This window comes from Lactuca saligna, chromosome 7 (assembly GCF_052625555.1).
Source record: "Lactuca saligna cultivar CGN05327 chromosome 7, ASM5262555v1, whole genome shotgun sequence".
Classification (NCBI taxonomy): domain Eukaryota; kingdom Viridiplantae; phylum Streptophyta; class Magnoliopsida; order Asterales; family Asteraceae; genus Lactuca; species Lactuca saligna.
In genome coordinates this window covers 153688887-153704401 of record NC_136423.1, presented here as the reverse complement: position 1 = coordinate 153704401, position 15515 = coordinate 153688887, and positions in this window count along the sequence as shown.

Genomic DNA, 15515 nt, shown 5'->3' with positions numbered 1-15515 from the left:
ACTCTCACCCACTGCTTCCTTTATTGGAGGAGGGTCGTTAGCTGAACGGGTAGGATATGGCAACTAATTACTCATTAAGAAGTATAATGATTATAAAAAGTAACTAAATTTTTTAAAAAATTCTCAATCTTAGTTACTTTAGGAAAAATGTGAAATGATGCTATTCTGTGAAGTTACACTTTACAACCTTGACAAGTCATTAGTGGAGCATGTGTGGTTAACCGGCACACTAATTTGGGACTACCAAAGGTAGCAAAGGGTAGCTTGATGTTTATATTAGATCAATGGAGCGTGTGTAGCTAACTGGCACATTGACTAGGTGATTTGCAACATCGAGAGTACCATGTACATTTGCATGGTTATTCACACCTTGTTCGTGATCCTCGGTATCCCAGTCACAAACTTGAAGGGCATATCGAGATTTAAACATGCCATTGAAAAGTTCAATGAATCTCAAAAGAATCTAGGAATTTAAATTCATTTAAAACTTAAAACGTTTTGTTTTTATGGTGGAAATTAGTGAATCGTCATTTACTTACCTTCAAATTATTTGCATTTTAGATTACAGCAGCCCTCTTCTAAATTGTGAATAATTGTGTTGGGTCCTAGTCCTAATTTCTCATTTGGGTGTTTTATTGGGGATTCTTATCTAATCAAACTTTGACTTTTTTTTCTTTTCATATGTCTGATTCAAAAACCAACGCTTCTAGTTCAACCCCTGTTGGCTCATTCTCACTAATGAATTTGTGTGGGAGGGTGATTTTTGACGGGACCAACTTCAATGATTGGATCTAAAACATACGAATGGTCACTCGCTACAAGAACAAGGAGTATGTTCTCTACAAGGAGCTAAAGGAGGTTGACACTAACATTGCTACTCCCAAAGATATTTTTGTGTTCGAAGCTCATGGGTGAGATGCTACGAAAATTCATTGCATTTTGCTTGCGACAATAACTGTTGAACTCCAAAAGTGCTATGAGGACTATTACCCCTACGAGATGCATCAAGATTTGATGGATCGGTACCATCAAAGCGCAACGTAGGAAAGGTACGAGATGATCACTTCGATGATCACTACGAAAATGAGGGATGGAGAGTCCATCACGAACCACCTTTAGAAAATACAAAGATGCGTGGACCACTTGCTGAAGTTAAATGTTATCTTCGATGAGGAGTCGACCATAGATATTATTCTACACTCCTTACCTCCTCGATACAACTAGTTTCATATGACCTACCACATGAACAAGGAGGAGGTCACTCTAAGGAAACTCCAAGGCCTGCTAAGGACTGATGAGAGTAGTCTGAAAGGAAAATTTGTTGCATCTACTCCTGCTGTTACCCCGTCTTGGCTATTGGGCAAGGAAATGGTAAGAAGAGAAAGGCTCCTCTAAGAGCCACCATACGGGAAATTCCCATGATGGTACCTCTTCAAGTGAAACAAAGTTTGGTCCCACTACAGCCTCCTCCAACCTGAAGGGTGCAGAGTGCTACTACTGCCACGAGAAAGGGCATTGGAAACGAAGCTGGCCAAAGTACTTGCAAGATATCAAGGATGGGAAGATAAAGTTGTCCATCGCAGGTATTTATACTATCCATTCTAACAAATCATCACGTGCAATTTCTTGGGTCCTTGATACAGGATGTGGTTTTCACATTTGTTCTGATTTGCAGGGTCTAAGAAGAGGTAGGGATGTGGTGCATAGGAAGATAAACTTGAATATAGGGAATAGGAAAGTGTCGGTTGTCACCAAGATTAGTGTTTACTCTTTAGTGCTTAGTAGTGGGTTAGGTCTAGATTTGAATAACTTTAGTTACTCGTCAGAAATGACACAAAACATTATTTTCTTTGATGGTTTGTATAAACAAGGTTTTAGATTTTCATTTGATAATGAAAAAGGTTATATTAATGCTTTCTTTAATGGTTCTTTCTATTTTAAAGCATTATCTTGTAATGGTATATATGTAACCGTGATGGTTGTAGACAACTTTGGAAGTGATGTGTTACTTATTAATTCTTCCAATAGTTTGGAAAAATCATGCTTGTGGCATTGTCGTCTTGGACATGTCAACAAGAAGCGCATAGCCGAACTCCAAAAGGATGGAGTGTTGGATTCATTCGACCTTAGGGACGATGACATGTGTGAGTCTTGTTTACTTGGAAAGATGACCAATTCACCCTTCACCAACACTTTCAAAAGGGGTGAGGTTTTATTGGATCACATACATACCGATGTATGTAGGCCTTTTGGATCCACCACAAGGGATGCAAGCCGCTTGTATGTGAATTTTACCGACGATTGTAGCATATATGGGTATATCCACTTAATCAAGCACAAGTCAGAAACCTTTGGAAAGTTCAAAGAGTTTAAAAAAGCAGTGGAGAATCAGTCGGACAAGAAAATTAAGATGCCCCGATCTGATCGAGGTGGTGAGTACCTTAGTCTTGAATTCCACGATTACCTCAAGGAATGTGGAATTCTTTTGCAATTGACACCACCTAGGACATCGCAGTTGAATGGTGTGGCTGAGAGGCGCAATCGAACCTTGTTGGACATGGTTCATTCCATGATGAGTCATGCTTCGTTACTTATCTCATTTTGGGGGTATGCCTTAGAGATTGCTACCCATATCCTTAATCTAGTCCTGACAAAGAAGGCTGCCAAAACACCTCACGAGACATGGAGATGGAAAGCTCCCTCATTGGCATATATCAAGGTTTGGGGTTGCGAGGATTTCATAAGATGAGAGACTCATGACAAGCTTGAACCTCGTAGTGAGCGGCGTATTTTCATCAGCTATCTGCAGAAGTCCTTTGGATACCTCTTCTATAGATCGAGTGACAATGTTGTCTTCGTTTCGAGGAGCTGGGTGTCACAACTAGTATATTAAGGCTAGGAATTTATTTCCATGTGTAATTACTTTTGATGTATCTTGTAACCTTAAGTATGATGTTATACATGTTATTCATTCAACAACAACAATTCATATCAAAACTCACACGTAAATCCCTAAACCTAATTCAATTCAATACATTCACTATACTTAGCATTTGCAACCCTAACATCCTGGGGCTAGTCATACTTGTTATGGATGTGGAAGAACTGGCCATTTTAGGTGAAACTACCCCAAAACCAACACTCAGGGTGTAGGAGGATCTGGCACGATCCTAACTTTGGGAGAAGGGGAGGAAGTTCAAGACTCGACGGTTGTTACTTGTACGTTTCCCCACAAAAACAATTACGCATTCATTTTATTCAATAGTGGGGCTGAGCGGGGTTTCGTGAGTAATAAATTCAAACACCTACTAAATAATCACTCGTTTCAAATCAATTTGATGCCAATAGATATTAGACGTTCATATGTGATTATAGGCATGGATTGGTTAACCCCCTACCATACCGATATTATGTGCCACGAGAGGGTCGTTCGCCTTCACCTCCCTAACCATGAAACTCTTATAATCTACGGTGATAAACCTAGCACAAATCTTCATCTTATCTCGTGCATCAAGGCAAAAAAAATGTCTGCACAATAAAAATTATGCCTTCCTCGCCCATGTTGTGGATAAAACAAAAGTGGAAATAAACATTAAAGATATCCCAGTGGCATGTGACTTTCCGGATGTATTTCCCGAAGACCTTCCAAGAATACCCTAGAATTTCAAATCAACCTAATATCGGGAGTCACATCAATTAACCTAATACCAAGACCCACATCAATTGCCAAATCACCCGATAGGTTAGCTCCCGCCAAAATGCAAGAGTTATCTAGTCAATTGAGCGAACTCTTAGACAAAGGATTCACCAGGCCGAGCTTCTCACCCTGGGGAGCTTCTTTCTTGTTTGTCAAGAATAAGGACGGATCCTTCAGAATGTGCATCGACTATCAGGAGTTGAACAAGCTCACTATCAAGAACCAATATCCACTCCCTCATATTGATGATCTATTCGACCAAATCCAAGGAGCCAGTTATTTTTATAAAATAGATCTAAGGTTTGGTTATCATCAGCTATGAGTTCGGGAAAAAGATATTCCTAAAATTGCTTTCTAAACCCGATATCGGGACCATGAATTCGTTGTTATGCCCTTCGGTCTGACAAATGCTCCTGCAACATTTATGGACCTCATTAATCGAGTATGTTGCCCATTCCTCGACAATTTTGTAATCGTTTTCATTGATGAGATACTCATATACTCTTGAAGTAAGGAGGAGCATGGTTAGCATCTACGTCAGATCTTGAAAACTCTTAGAGCTAAAAAGCTATATGAGAAACTCTCCAAATGCGAGTTTAGGATTCGCAGTGTGAACTTCTTGGGTCATGTAGTCAATGAGGAAGGAATTCATGTGGATCCTTCCAAGACCAAACCTATTGACAGCTGGACGATTCCGAAAACGCCAATAGAAATCAGACAATTCTTGTGCCTTGGAGGCTACTACCGAAGGTTTATTCCGAACTTCTCCAAGATTTCCAAGCCCCTCATCACTCTAACCCAAAAAGTTGTACCCTTCAACTAGATTGACAAACAAGAAGCTGCTTTTCGAACCCTGAAGTGAGCCCTCTATATTGCTCCGGTACTATCCTTCATAAAGGGAACTAAAGATTTTGTAATGTATTGTGACGCTTCGAATAAAGGGTTAGGTTATGTTCTTATGTAGCATGGAAAATTAATAGATTAAGTGTCCAGACAATTGAAAACCCACGAAGTAAACTATACTACCCATGATCTCGAGCTGGGATCAGTGGTCTTCGCCCTAAAAATTTAGAGGCACTACCTTTATAGTACTAAGTGCACCATTTTCACAAACCATCAAAGCCTCCAACTTATTCTGAACCAAAAAGAGCTGAACATGAGGCTCCAGCGATGGGTCGAGTTACTGAATGACTATAAACGCAAGATCAAGTACCATCCAGGAAAGGCTAATGTGGTGTACGATGCCCTAATCAGGAAGGAATATGCGAGTCGACGAACGAAAACCCTAACATTGACCGTCCAACCCCACTTATCCACGAAAATTAGGGATGCTCAATTTGGAGGCCATGAAACCAAAAAACGTTACGACCAAAGCATTATGTGGGATGGAAAAGAATCTTGAACTTAGGAAGACTGAAATTATTACCTCATGAACCAAATCCAGATCCCAAAGTTTGGAGGATCCAGAGACGTGGTCATGAATGAAGCGCACAAAACAAGATATTCAGTCCATCCTGGTGTTGATAAAATGTACTTAGATTTGAAGCAACAATATTGGTGGCCAAACACGAAAACGGAAATTGCTACTTGCGTGAGCAAGTGCCTCACTTGCGCCAAGGTTAAAGTGGAATATCAGAAGCCCTCGATATTGTTACAACTTCCAGAAATACCCGATTGGAAATAAGAAAAGGATTACCATTGATTTCATAACCAAATTACCTAAGACAACAGACGGATTGGACGCTATCTGGGTGATTGTCGATCGGTTAACCAAATCCGCCCATTTCCTACCAATAAAGGAGTCATTCAAGATGTAAAGGTTAACATAAATCTACATAAAAGAAGTGGTAAGGATGCATGGCGTGCCGATATCCATTATCTCTGATCGAGATAGTAGATTCACCTCTCGATTTTGGCAGTCGCTTCAGAAAGCATTCAGAATTCAACTCAATATGAGTACTTCCTACCACCCCCAGAACGACGGCCAAATCGAGCGAATCATTCAACGTTAGAAGATATGCTTTGAGCTCGTGTAATAGATTTTGGCAAGGCATGGGATACCCACTTGTCCCTAATCGAGCTCTCGTACAACAACAATTATCATACATGTATTAAGGTGGCTCATTTGGAAGCTTTGTATGGCTGGAAATACATATCACCTCTTTGCTGGGCTGAGGTGGGAGACACTCAGTTGGCAAGAGGAAAAACACCAAATCGTATTCTTACAGGACCTGAGATCATTCGGGAAACAACGGAGAAAATAGTTCAAATCAGGGCACGACTCCAAGCATCGCAAGACCGACAAAAGAGCTATGCTGATAAACAGCAAAAGCCTCAGGAATTTCAACTCGGAGATCGAGTATTATTGAAGGTCTCTCCCTAGAAAGAGATGATTTGATTTGGGAAGTGGGGAAAACTAAACCCACAATACATCGGGCCATTCAAGGTCCTCGTTAGGACTGGTCCGGTAGCCTACAGACTACAACTACCCTCAGAACTTAACAACGTACACCCAGTATTCCATGTGTCAAATCTAAAAAAGCGCCTATCAGACGAAACCCTCATTGTCCCCTGGATGAGATCAAGGTGAACGAGAATCTCCTGTTCATCGAAGAGCTGGTGGAAATCATGGACAGAGAGGTAAAGCGTACGAAACAAAGTCGTGTTCCTATTTTGAAGGTTTGATGGAATGCTACGCAAACCAGAATTCACATGGGAACGCGAAGATCAAATTATGCAAAAGTACCCCCACCTTTTCTCTAGCTCTTAAGATCAACTTTTAAAAGAATTTTGCCACGAAATTCCATGTAACGGGGGGATGATGTGACGACTAGTATTTTAAGGATAGGAAATTATGCCCATGTGTATTACTTTTGATGTATCTTGTAACCTTAAGTATGATAGTATACATGTTATTCATTCAACAACAAATTTTCGAATCAAAACTCACACGTAAAGCCCTAAACCTAATTTAATGCACTACATTCACTCAACTTAGGGCTTGCAACCCTAACTTACCGGGTCAAACTCTTATTGGTATAACATCCTCTTATTGGGCCTAATGGACCAATAAACCCTCAATTTGATTCTTTTGGGCTAAGTTACATCATTTGAGCCCTAGTAGACCCATATTTAGTAAGCAATAGTATTTTGGACCCTAACACTCTTCATGGGCCTTGTTAGGCCGAAAACCATTCAATTGTTTTTCATGGGCAGAGAACCCACATCTTTTACTCATTTGGGCCGAAAATGGGTATGAGAGCCCCATGGGCCGAAAATTTTATTTTTGGTCTACACAAATTAGGGTGATAATCAAATATGATCCCAACATCCAAATTTCTTTCCTTTCCTCAACTCATTCTCGATTTCAATAAAAAAATTGAATTAATTTGAAATTAGTGACATCTCCTTATTGCATGGAGGATATCCATGCAATTAACCTCCCATATGTTTAGAAAATCATATACTTCTATGCAAGTTCTCCTCTCTCTCTTATCTCTTCTTAATCTCGATTGAGAACACCCACCATCACCCTTATTTTTCCACTTTAAACTCACAAAAATCCTCTCATATATCTCTCAAGAACACAAAGCAATCTTTCCCTTTTCCTCTTCTAAGACCGTGGGTGTGTGGGTTAGCTCAAATATATCACTTCAAGCTTCACATTCTGGTAAAAAAAATATAAGGGACTAAGACACTTAAGCTTCGATACAAAATGACCTTATAATAAACAAACATACAGATATACTTCGGCACCAAGAAAGACCTAGAAAAACATCAACACCTCACAACATCTTTCGACCCCAACACAGACCCCTGATCCCATCTCAAATCAACCATGTTGCAAAAACTCTTTTGTGTATTCTTACATTGCAATACCCATCGACAAGAAAGCCACAATCTTCTAGACTCATGTAGGCACTACACCCTAACCTTGAAAATCATATGACCACTCTTTTTATCCTCCGATTGTGGAAAGTTGGAAGTATATAACCGTTGTTGATGATAGTGCCATTCCAATCCATCTGCCAATCATATAATCTTCAGCTTCAATCGTCGAGCCGTTCATCACACTCGCTTCCTTCTTCATACCCGCAACTCAACTGTGACTACTTGAGCAATGCCCTCTAGACCTTGGAATCAACTACCTTCCATGTTTCTATATCGTTAAACCCCAACAAACATGGCCACTAAGGCCCAAACAATCATCTGACCCATCCTTAACCTAGACGATCATACCCGATAAACCGATAAAGGCGTAAACACACCACAATGAATCATTGTGCCAAACCATGCCACATTTCCTTAACCAGATCCTTACAATCCCCTAAATTTTCCTCAAGTCAAGTATGGATCCTGTGCTTCCAGTAGTATGGGCCCAATACTAACCTGCACACCTATCCATACTTTCCTCAAGAATCATCTCAGGTCCTCTAAGTAACCACTCATGTCCGCATCTATCATGTCCATTCTTATACACCCATTCTCAAATAAATACTCATCGCTAAACAACATAGGCCAATCCACTACAGCACATCCTAGGCTCTCATAGGTTCCCGACCTCACCCTACCAGCAGCTACTGAAGAACTCCTAATAATGACAGTTAACTACTTCATGAATATAATCACATGCATCAAAGCTTAGATAATCCTTTGAGTGAAAGACTCATCCCTACAATGGTTAGACTCAAATGAGAGTTGTGTAATAGGGTCAAATCCATCACTCTGAGATTATTTAACCTATGCCACATGTGACTTAACATATTCACTTAAAAGTTAACTCACATCATCATGAGTACTATAAAGCACAAAGCAAGAAACATTCATTCAACAACAATCCAAGTCACAGCCAAACAGAGGACATCTCAATCTCACTTCCTAATGAGAAGTATTTCAAATCTTGCATAACATCCAATTCCTCTTAGGCTAAAAGGCATCATATATTAGGCCAATATCCACTAAACATTTCCGCAACTAAGAGAAATGAAACATGCTATGGATCTAACTAAACAACTCGAGAGATCCAAGCGATAAGCAACTCGACCCACCTAGGCCAAAACCCTGAAAAAAACCGATGTACCTGGGACAACCACCACACTACTCCCCGTCATCAGTTGCATAAGGAACTCGCCCTAACATCCTATAAATAGCTCATGAATACAATTACATATCGCCGACACTGGATAATTCTTCGAATGAAAGGTCTCTTACTACAACGATTAGAATCAAAGAAGAGTTGCACAATAGAGTTAAAACCTAACCTTCTACAATTATCTAGTATCAACAATATGTAACTTAATATACTTTCTTACTAGTTAGCTGAGGTTAATGGAAACTCCTAAAAGCACAAAACAAGCAACATTCGAGCATCGAGTAATCGGAACAAGCATAACCTAAACAGGTCATCCTATCACTAAATGATCGGTACTAGCATACAAGTCTACAAGCTCATATAAAATCATATAAAGGCATATATCCTAGCATTCTATCATGAAAATACTAAGCAGATCTTTAACCATATCTAGCATGCGATTCATAGATTCAAAAATCAAATCATATCATAAAACATGCTTGGGTATTTTGGGAAAACTTACTTAAGTTCGGCTAATTGCATGCATCACAACCCCTTTTCTTTATAAAACCTTTTTAGAAAAAAAAAATATATTTTTAGAAATTTTATCAAATCCTCAGTTTGAGTTCAGGAACACCCAAGAGTATACCCGAATCGCTCAAACCGAGGCTTTGATACCAACTTGTAACGTCCCAACATTTAAGACTAAAAATTTCAATTTTTGAATTAATAAACCAATTATCCAAAACAACATCATCAAATCCATAGTAAATCAAAGTGTATCAGTAACATCCAAATATATCAGAGTAATATAAAATTTGTAGCGATGTGGTGTATGCACCGCAATCATCTCGTGCTCTTCCCCTTCGAAAAAGAAGTACCTTAAACATAAACTGAAAATTGTAAGCACAAAGATTATTGAGTTCCCCAAAGTACCATACACCAGACAAACATATAGCCAAACATATTTGGGTGCTTCCAATCCCCCATCAGACTATTTCAACCATATACAATCAAGTATATATGGGAACTTACAATCCCCTTCGATCTATTTCAACTGGTTACTGTCAAGCATATATGGGTGCTTGCAGTCCCCTTCGGTTTATTTTAATCGGATACCGAGTCTATTTCAGCTCGTACCACTACTAAATAATATCATAACAAAGAATCACAGAGTCATCAAGCAAATACAGGTATAACTGATAGTTGTCACAAAGATAATCAACATGTTATATCATGAACTAGGGAGCTGGCATTGGTGCCTTCGACCCACATATACAGTGAAGGAAACTCACATTACCGACAAAATCCACAGCTAACAACTCACAGCCAACGACGGGTGCCATACACCTCCTAACAAACCATACAAGGTATGGCCTTAGTCCACCTTCTAAAACTAGCAATTTGACAAAAAGTCAACTCCACCAAAATTCAACACTCAAAGTCAACGCTCAAAGTCAACATTTCCATCAGTTGACACTCACGTCGTGACTAGTCCATGGTCACGTCGTGAGAATGCACTCAGCCAAATTCCAACTCAAATCGCTTCAAATCAGTCAACTCGGTCTCGCATAACTCAATCAGCAGACCTCACGACGTGAACCTTCCTTGGTCATATAGTCAGCTCAGACAATCGACACGATCATGTAAAAACCACTCTCACATCGTTACACTCCCTATTTTATACTTAATCATAATGTTTTGACTCCTTAATCCATTAAGTCGTCCATTCTAACTTTCTATAGGTCTTTCATACACCAAAAGCAACATAAAAATCTTTGCTTTATGGACACGCATGTCTTGAACTTGATTAGGTCAAAATGGTGAAAATTAGATCCAAATCTCATGTGTAGGATCAAAAATCAATCAAACTATAGATCTAGCACACCAAACCTCAAAAGGACCTCATGGATCCATAAAGTTGCCACCTTTATGGAATCCAACCACTCAATACACCTCCAACATGAAGAAAAAGGCATAAAAGTGTAGATCTAGAAGAATAACACATAAAGGTTGGAACTTAAGGACTAATCCTGGTCCAATTTATCATATTTAAGGTGGTGAGGGGACTTGCTTATTGGATCTAAGTAGCAAGAATATCTTTTTCTTCTTCGAATCACCAAAATCTTCAGAAATGGATGGAATAGGACAAGGGAGACTCAAAATGGTGAAAGTTATATTAGGGTTTCTCTCAATGTGATCTAGATATGATGGAGGCTCATAAAATTCCCTAAAAACACGGAACTAACCCTTATATAAGTTGAAAATCCTAAAACTCGTGGCCTTGGGCTGGACAGTTCTCCTGGTGTGAGCTCCTAATGCTCTCGTCATGAGCACAGTTTAAATCAACATTTATGTTTAATTACTTCTCACATCATGAGCTTCAACTACTCACCTTGTGAGCTCAGTTTTCCCCAAAATCCTTTCCAACTTCAAACAGTCATAACTTCTTCGTTTCAACTCCGAATTCAATGTTCTTTATATCAACGAAAAGTTCTTGAAGAGCTCTACACTTATATATAAATAATGTTTTTCTCACCACATGTGCAAATTAAAACCCTAACCCTCACAAGCGGCCTAACACATAACTTTCCACAATCCATCCTCAGTTCCAAACACACGATTCATAGGCCTTGATCCCATTAACAACAATAACATCTTTCAATAAAGCCCAAACCTTGCTCCCTTTAAAGGCCCAAATCCTACAAATCATAGAATTTCAATCAAGGATCCTGAATCACAGAACAATTCCAAACAGGGCATTACATATGCCTTCCAGGATAAAAGAGAAAACTGATCTATTAGTCCAGTTCATCTACACCTTGTCGAAGAAAACTGTTGTAAAGAACTCCCAACAGAGCTCTTTGTAGATCACCTCTGGAATACTGACAACCCAAAGCCATCCATGAAAAAATTTTAGAATTATGTTTAAGTCAATCGATTAAATAAAGAAAGTAAGAACACATAAACCTAAATAAGCAAAATGTTTCAAAAATAAGAGTTTGTGTACCTCTCAATATCATCTATGCAAAAAAAATGAACTTCTTTAGATTTCCCCTTATATTCGTTCATTGGAAAACAACACCAAAGGATTGATGAACTATTTCCTCATCTTCAAATTTCTCAATGTTTAGCTTCCCCTTCAACTGATCTTTCGGTACCATTGAAGATTTTTGATTGTCATCACAAGATTGAAATTTGTTTCAACCAAATACAAATAGTAGAAATCAATGAAATCCTTGGTATGGGCATATCTAATAACAAATGAATTGTGATTTTCCTCAACAACTTGTGAAGAATCAACACCACAGAAAATATTTAAAATTGTGATGAGATCATTGGGATTCATCAATGGAAATTTTGCGATTGTAAAATTGAATGCCACATTGTTAGATGGAACAATCAGTTATCAAAAATTCTACATTAACCCCTCGAAAAGAACATCAGGGACAATCGATATAACCTGTATAATTTTCACTATTGACCAAAACTCCTCTTCGCTTTTTCCAAGAGCTACATGAAAACGAATTTTCAACTTCTGGAACTCATCTTTATCTTTGAAACTTTTAGCAACCTTGAGTTGACTTTAGGCAAACATCAAATGATTTATTGGAAATTCTAGTTGATTAAAGTTGAGTTTTCTATACCATAACTCTTTTTCTTCCTCTTCATGAATTCATCGACTTTATTAAGCACAACTATTTTAATGGTTTCGTAACACCAAGCTTTGTTCAGATCACCTTTGTTTAAACGTGGAGGATCATTTAATCTTTGAGTCATTATGCTATATATTTATCTCAGTTTCTCCATTTCTATTTCTTGTAACTTCTTCTTCTCCTCCTTTGACAATTCAACTGATATACTCTTCACTTTGTCTTTGGAAGCAAATGTTGTTTCTAGTTTAGTCACATCTTTACTTAAACCTCCTTCACCGATAATTGTCCCTTTCTTTTGCAACATTGACAAATCAACAATAAATTGAAGAGCATTTGATGTTGTCGTATTGGTTGTTGCTATTGACACAATTGGTTTCATCGGAATCGATGTAGGAATTTGATTGGACATAACACTTCCCACAACTACACCTTTATCTTTAGTGGTTCGTATGGAACAACCACCCACCTCCTTTCTCCCCCATGTGAGATGTGTGTAAGACGTGGAGAATTTTGTTGGTAGGTGAAGAGCCAAATCAAGTATTAGAGCCAATTCAGTTTTGAAACCTGACTCAACAGACGAAATCATGGAAGAAATAGATTCTTGAGAAATCGAAGATTATGAAGAAAGACCAAATTTTGACCAAGTGTCTTGAAAGCCAGAAAGATACATTTTTAATCTGCTCAAATATTTTCCCATATGCTCCAGAATTCAACTTCAAATCACCATAATAGTCTTTATTGAATGAAGTGAGATCCTCCACCAATCGATTTGTTGCTCCTACCTATAGATCAACCTTTTTTATAAATGAAACACAAAACATATGATGCTTCTTAACCTCCTTTGAAAATAACTCATTGAACAATTTGATCTTCAATTAATTGGATGCTTTAGAATCAATCTCCATCTTCCTAAAATTCCCATGGCGCTCATGACCAATATCTTGTAATTTCGTAAGTTCGTAATCGAAAGTACGAGAATGAGTAGCCATATTTTCATCTATTCACTTTTCAACATCTTCAATAATAGTATATGTGTGAAAATCTCAAGCTTTTAATAGATATTCGACCTCAACACTAATAACAAATGACTTCCCAACATTATCATTTAAAAATTGTAAAATCGAATTCATCTTGGAGTTGAGAATTTTGAATTGTTTGTCTGAAATAATTGCATTATCAGACACATCATCTTCCTCTAGGTCTTGCATCACTACGTTAACAGTTGGAGAGACCCTACAAGTGGAAGTAGGAAGAATCGTAGAAGTAACAGGAGGTGATGAAGGTGTTAGTGGTGGTCGAACAGAAGTGGTTTCCATGGTTGTAGTACCATTGGTTGGAGTTTCGATTATTTTTCTCCCATAACTCATATTAACATTTTTGTCATTATTAGATAAGTTCACATAGATGTTTGAAGTTTATTCATCCTCTATATTGGACTCAAAATGTGAAACCTTGGATGGTATGACTTTCGTTTTCTCAGGGAGTGAGGTATTTGGTTGTTCACCATAATTGATGTTTGCGTCCATATCAGATATGTTCGCCTTTACATCAGGAGTACTTTTCTCCTTGAAAGTCAATTTGGACAGAGGTATCCTTTGTAGGTGAAATACGAAATGAACCATCTATATCATCTTTTGTTTCTTCATTAACATCATTTATTTCAACTGTAACTTTCTCCAATTGTGTATCCTTAAAAGAAGGTTTAAAATTTTTTTCAACATTTGAACTACTTCTAATGCTTTTCGCTTCTTTGAGCCTGGAGAATCAGGAGCCAAAACTTCTTTAAACATAACCACTCGTTTAGTCACCTTCAACTATAGTTTCTTAGATTTATTTGAAACAACCTTTTTAGTAGTAATTTCACCTTCTTGCATGGTGGTTTCATCAACACGAGTAGGAATCTTCTCATTAACTTTCTTAGTGTGTGTCTCCAGTTGCTTCTCAAATTGTTTTGTAGGTTGTGATTATGTGTGCTTCTATAATTTCTTTTTAGGAACATTTTTCTTTCTCTTCTTGAGCACTCCCTTTCCAGACTTTGTAGGCACATTTTGTTTGATCACTTCCTCCTCAACTGCTTTACAATTTGCAGCCTGCTTCTTCTTTTTTGTACCTTTAGCTTCTTTAGAAGATCCCTCTGCTCCTTCAAAAATAAATTTCTTTGGAAGAATCCTTGTTGGAGTGGAATCCATTGAATCCTTATATTTGATTAACAACTCATTTTTGTGAGACACGAAATTGAGCATCGAATCAGAAATTCGACAAGTCACAGGAAATTCAATAGGATCATCAATACGAGACATAGGAACTGCCATTGGATCAAATGTAGCAACTTTATCATCAGAAGGTAAAGGAATACCTTCTTGAGTATCAACTACATTGAAAATAAAGCTCCAAAACCTAGCACTCAAAACTGCTATTGTCATCTTTGAATCGGAAATCAAATTACCAAAGTCAACCCATGGTTATGATGCATAATCAACATTCACACCATAATACAGACCAACCATAATCGAATAAAACTTAAGCTTCACTTTATCCAAACAAGAACTCCTGCCTGTTAAACATCATAGAGTAACTCCAAAGAAAAAAATAAATATTCCACGCAAATTCAATTTCTTGAAATGACTAATAATTGAAAGAGTAGGTTGATCCCTCAGCTCATTAAGCATACGAGTCACCTATTCACTTGTAACTTCATCAAACTCACCTGCAGATGGTCATTTCAAAATTTGGGCAAACTGCTTCTTCGTGAATCGTTTGGTCTTGTTCGAGGTCAACTTAAACGTAACTAGTTCAGTCATTTTGTTGAAAACACCAGTAGAAGAAGCCAATGATAACCACTTCATAGGAATGGAAAACAAATTTGTTAACCTATGAGTAAGAACCGAATCATTTAACACTTAAGCAAGAATCTTTAGTTCATCGGTATAATCCTTGATCAATGGGTTGAACCAAAGATTATTGTGTCGATTCTTCATTGTTGGTTGAGAAATTTCCTCATCATTGGTGTTGAATTGATCAAATTCATTGTTTCCAGAAGCCATTATGAACAATCGAGAGAGAATTTGAGAGTGAATTGAAAATAAAACTT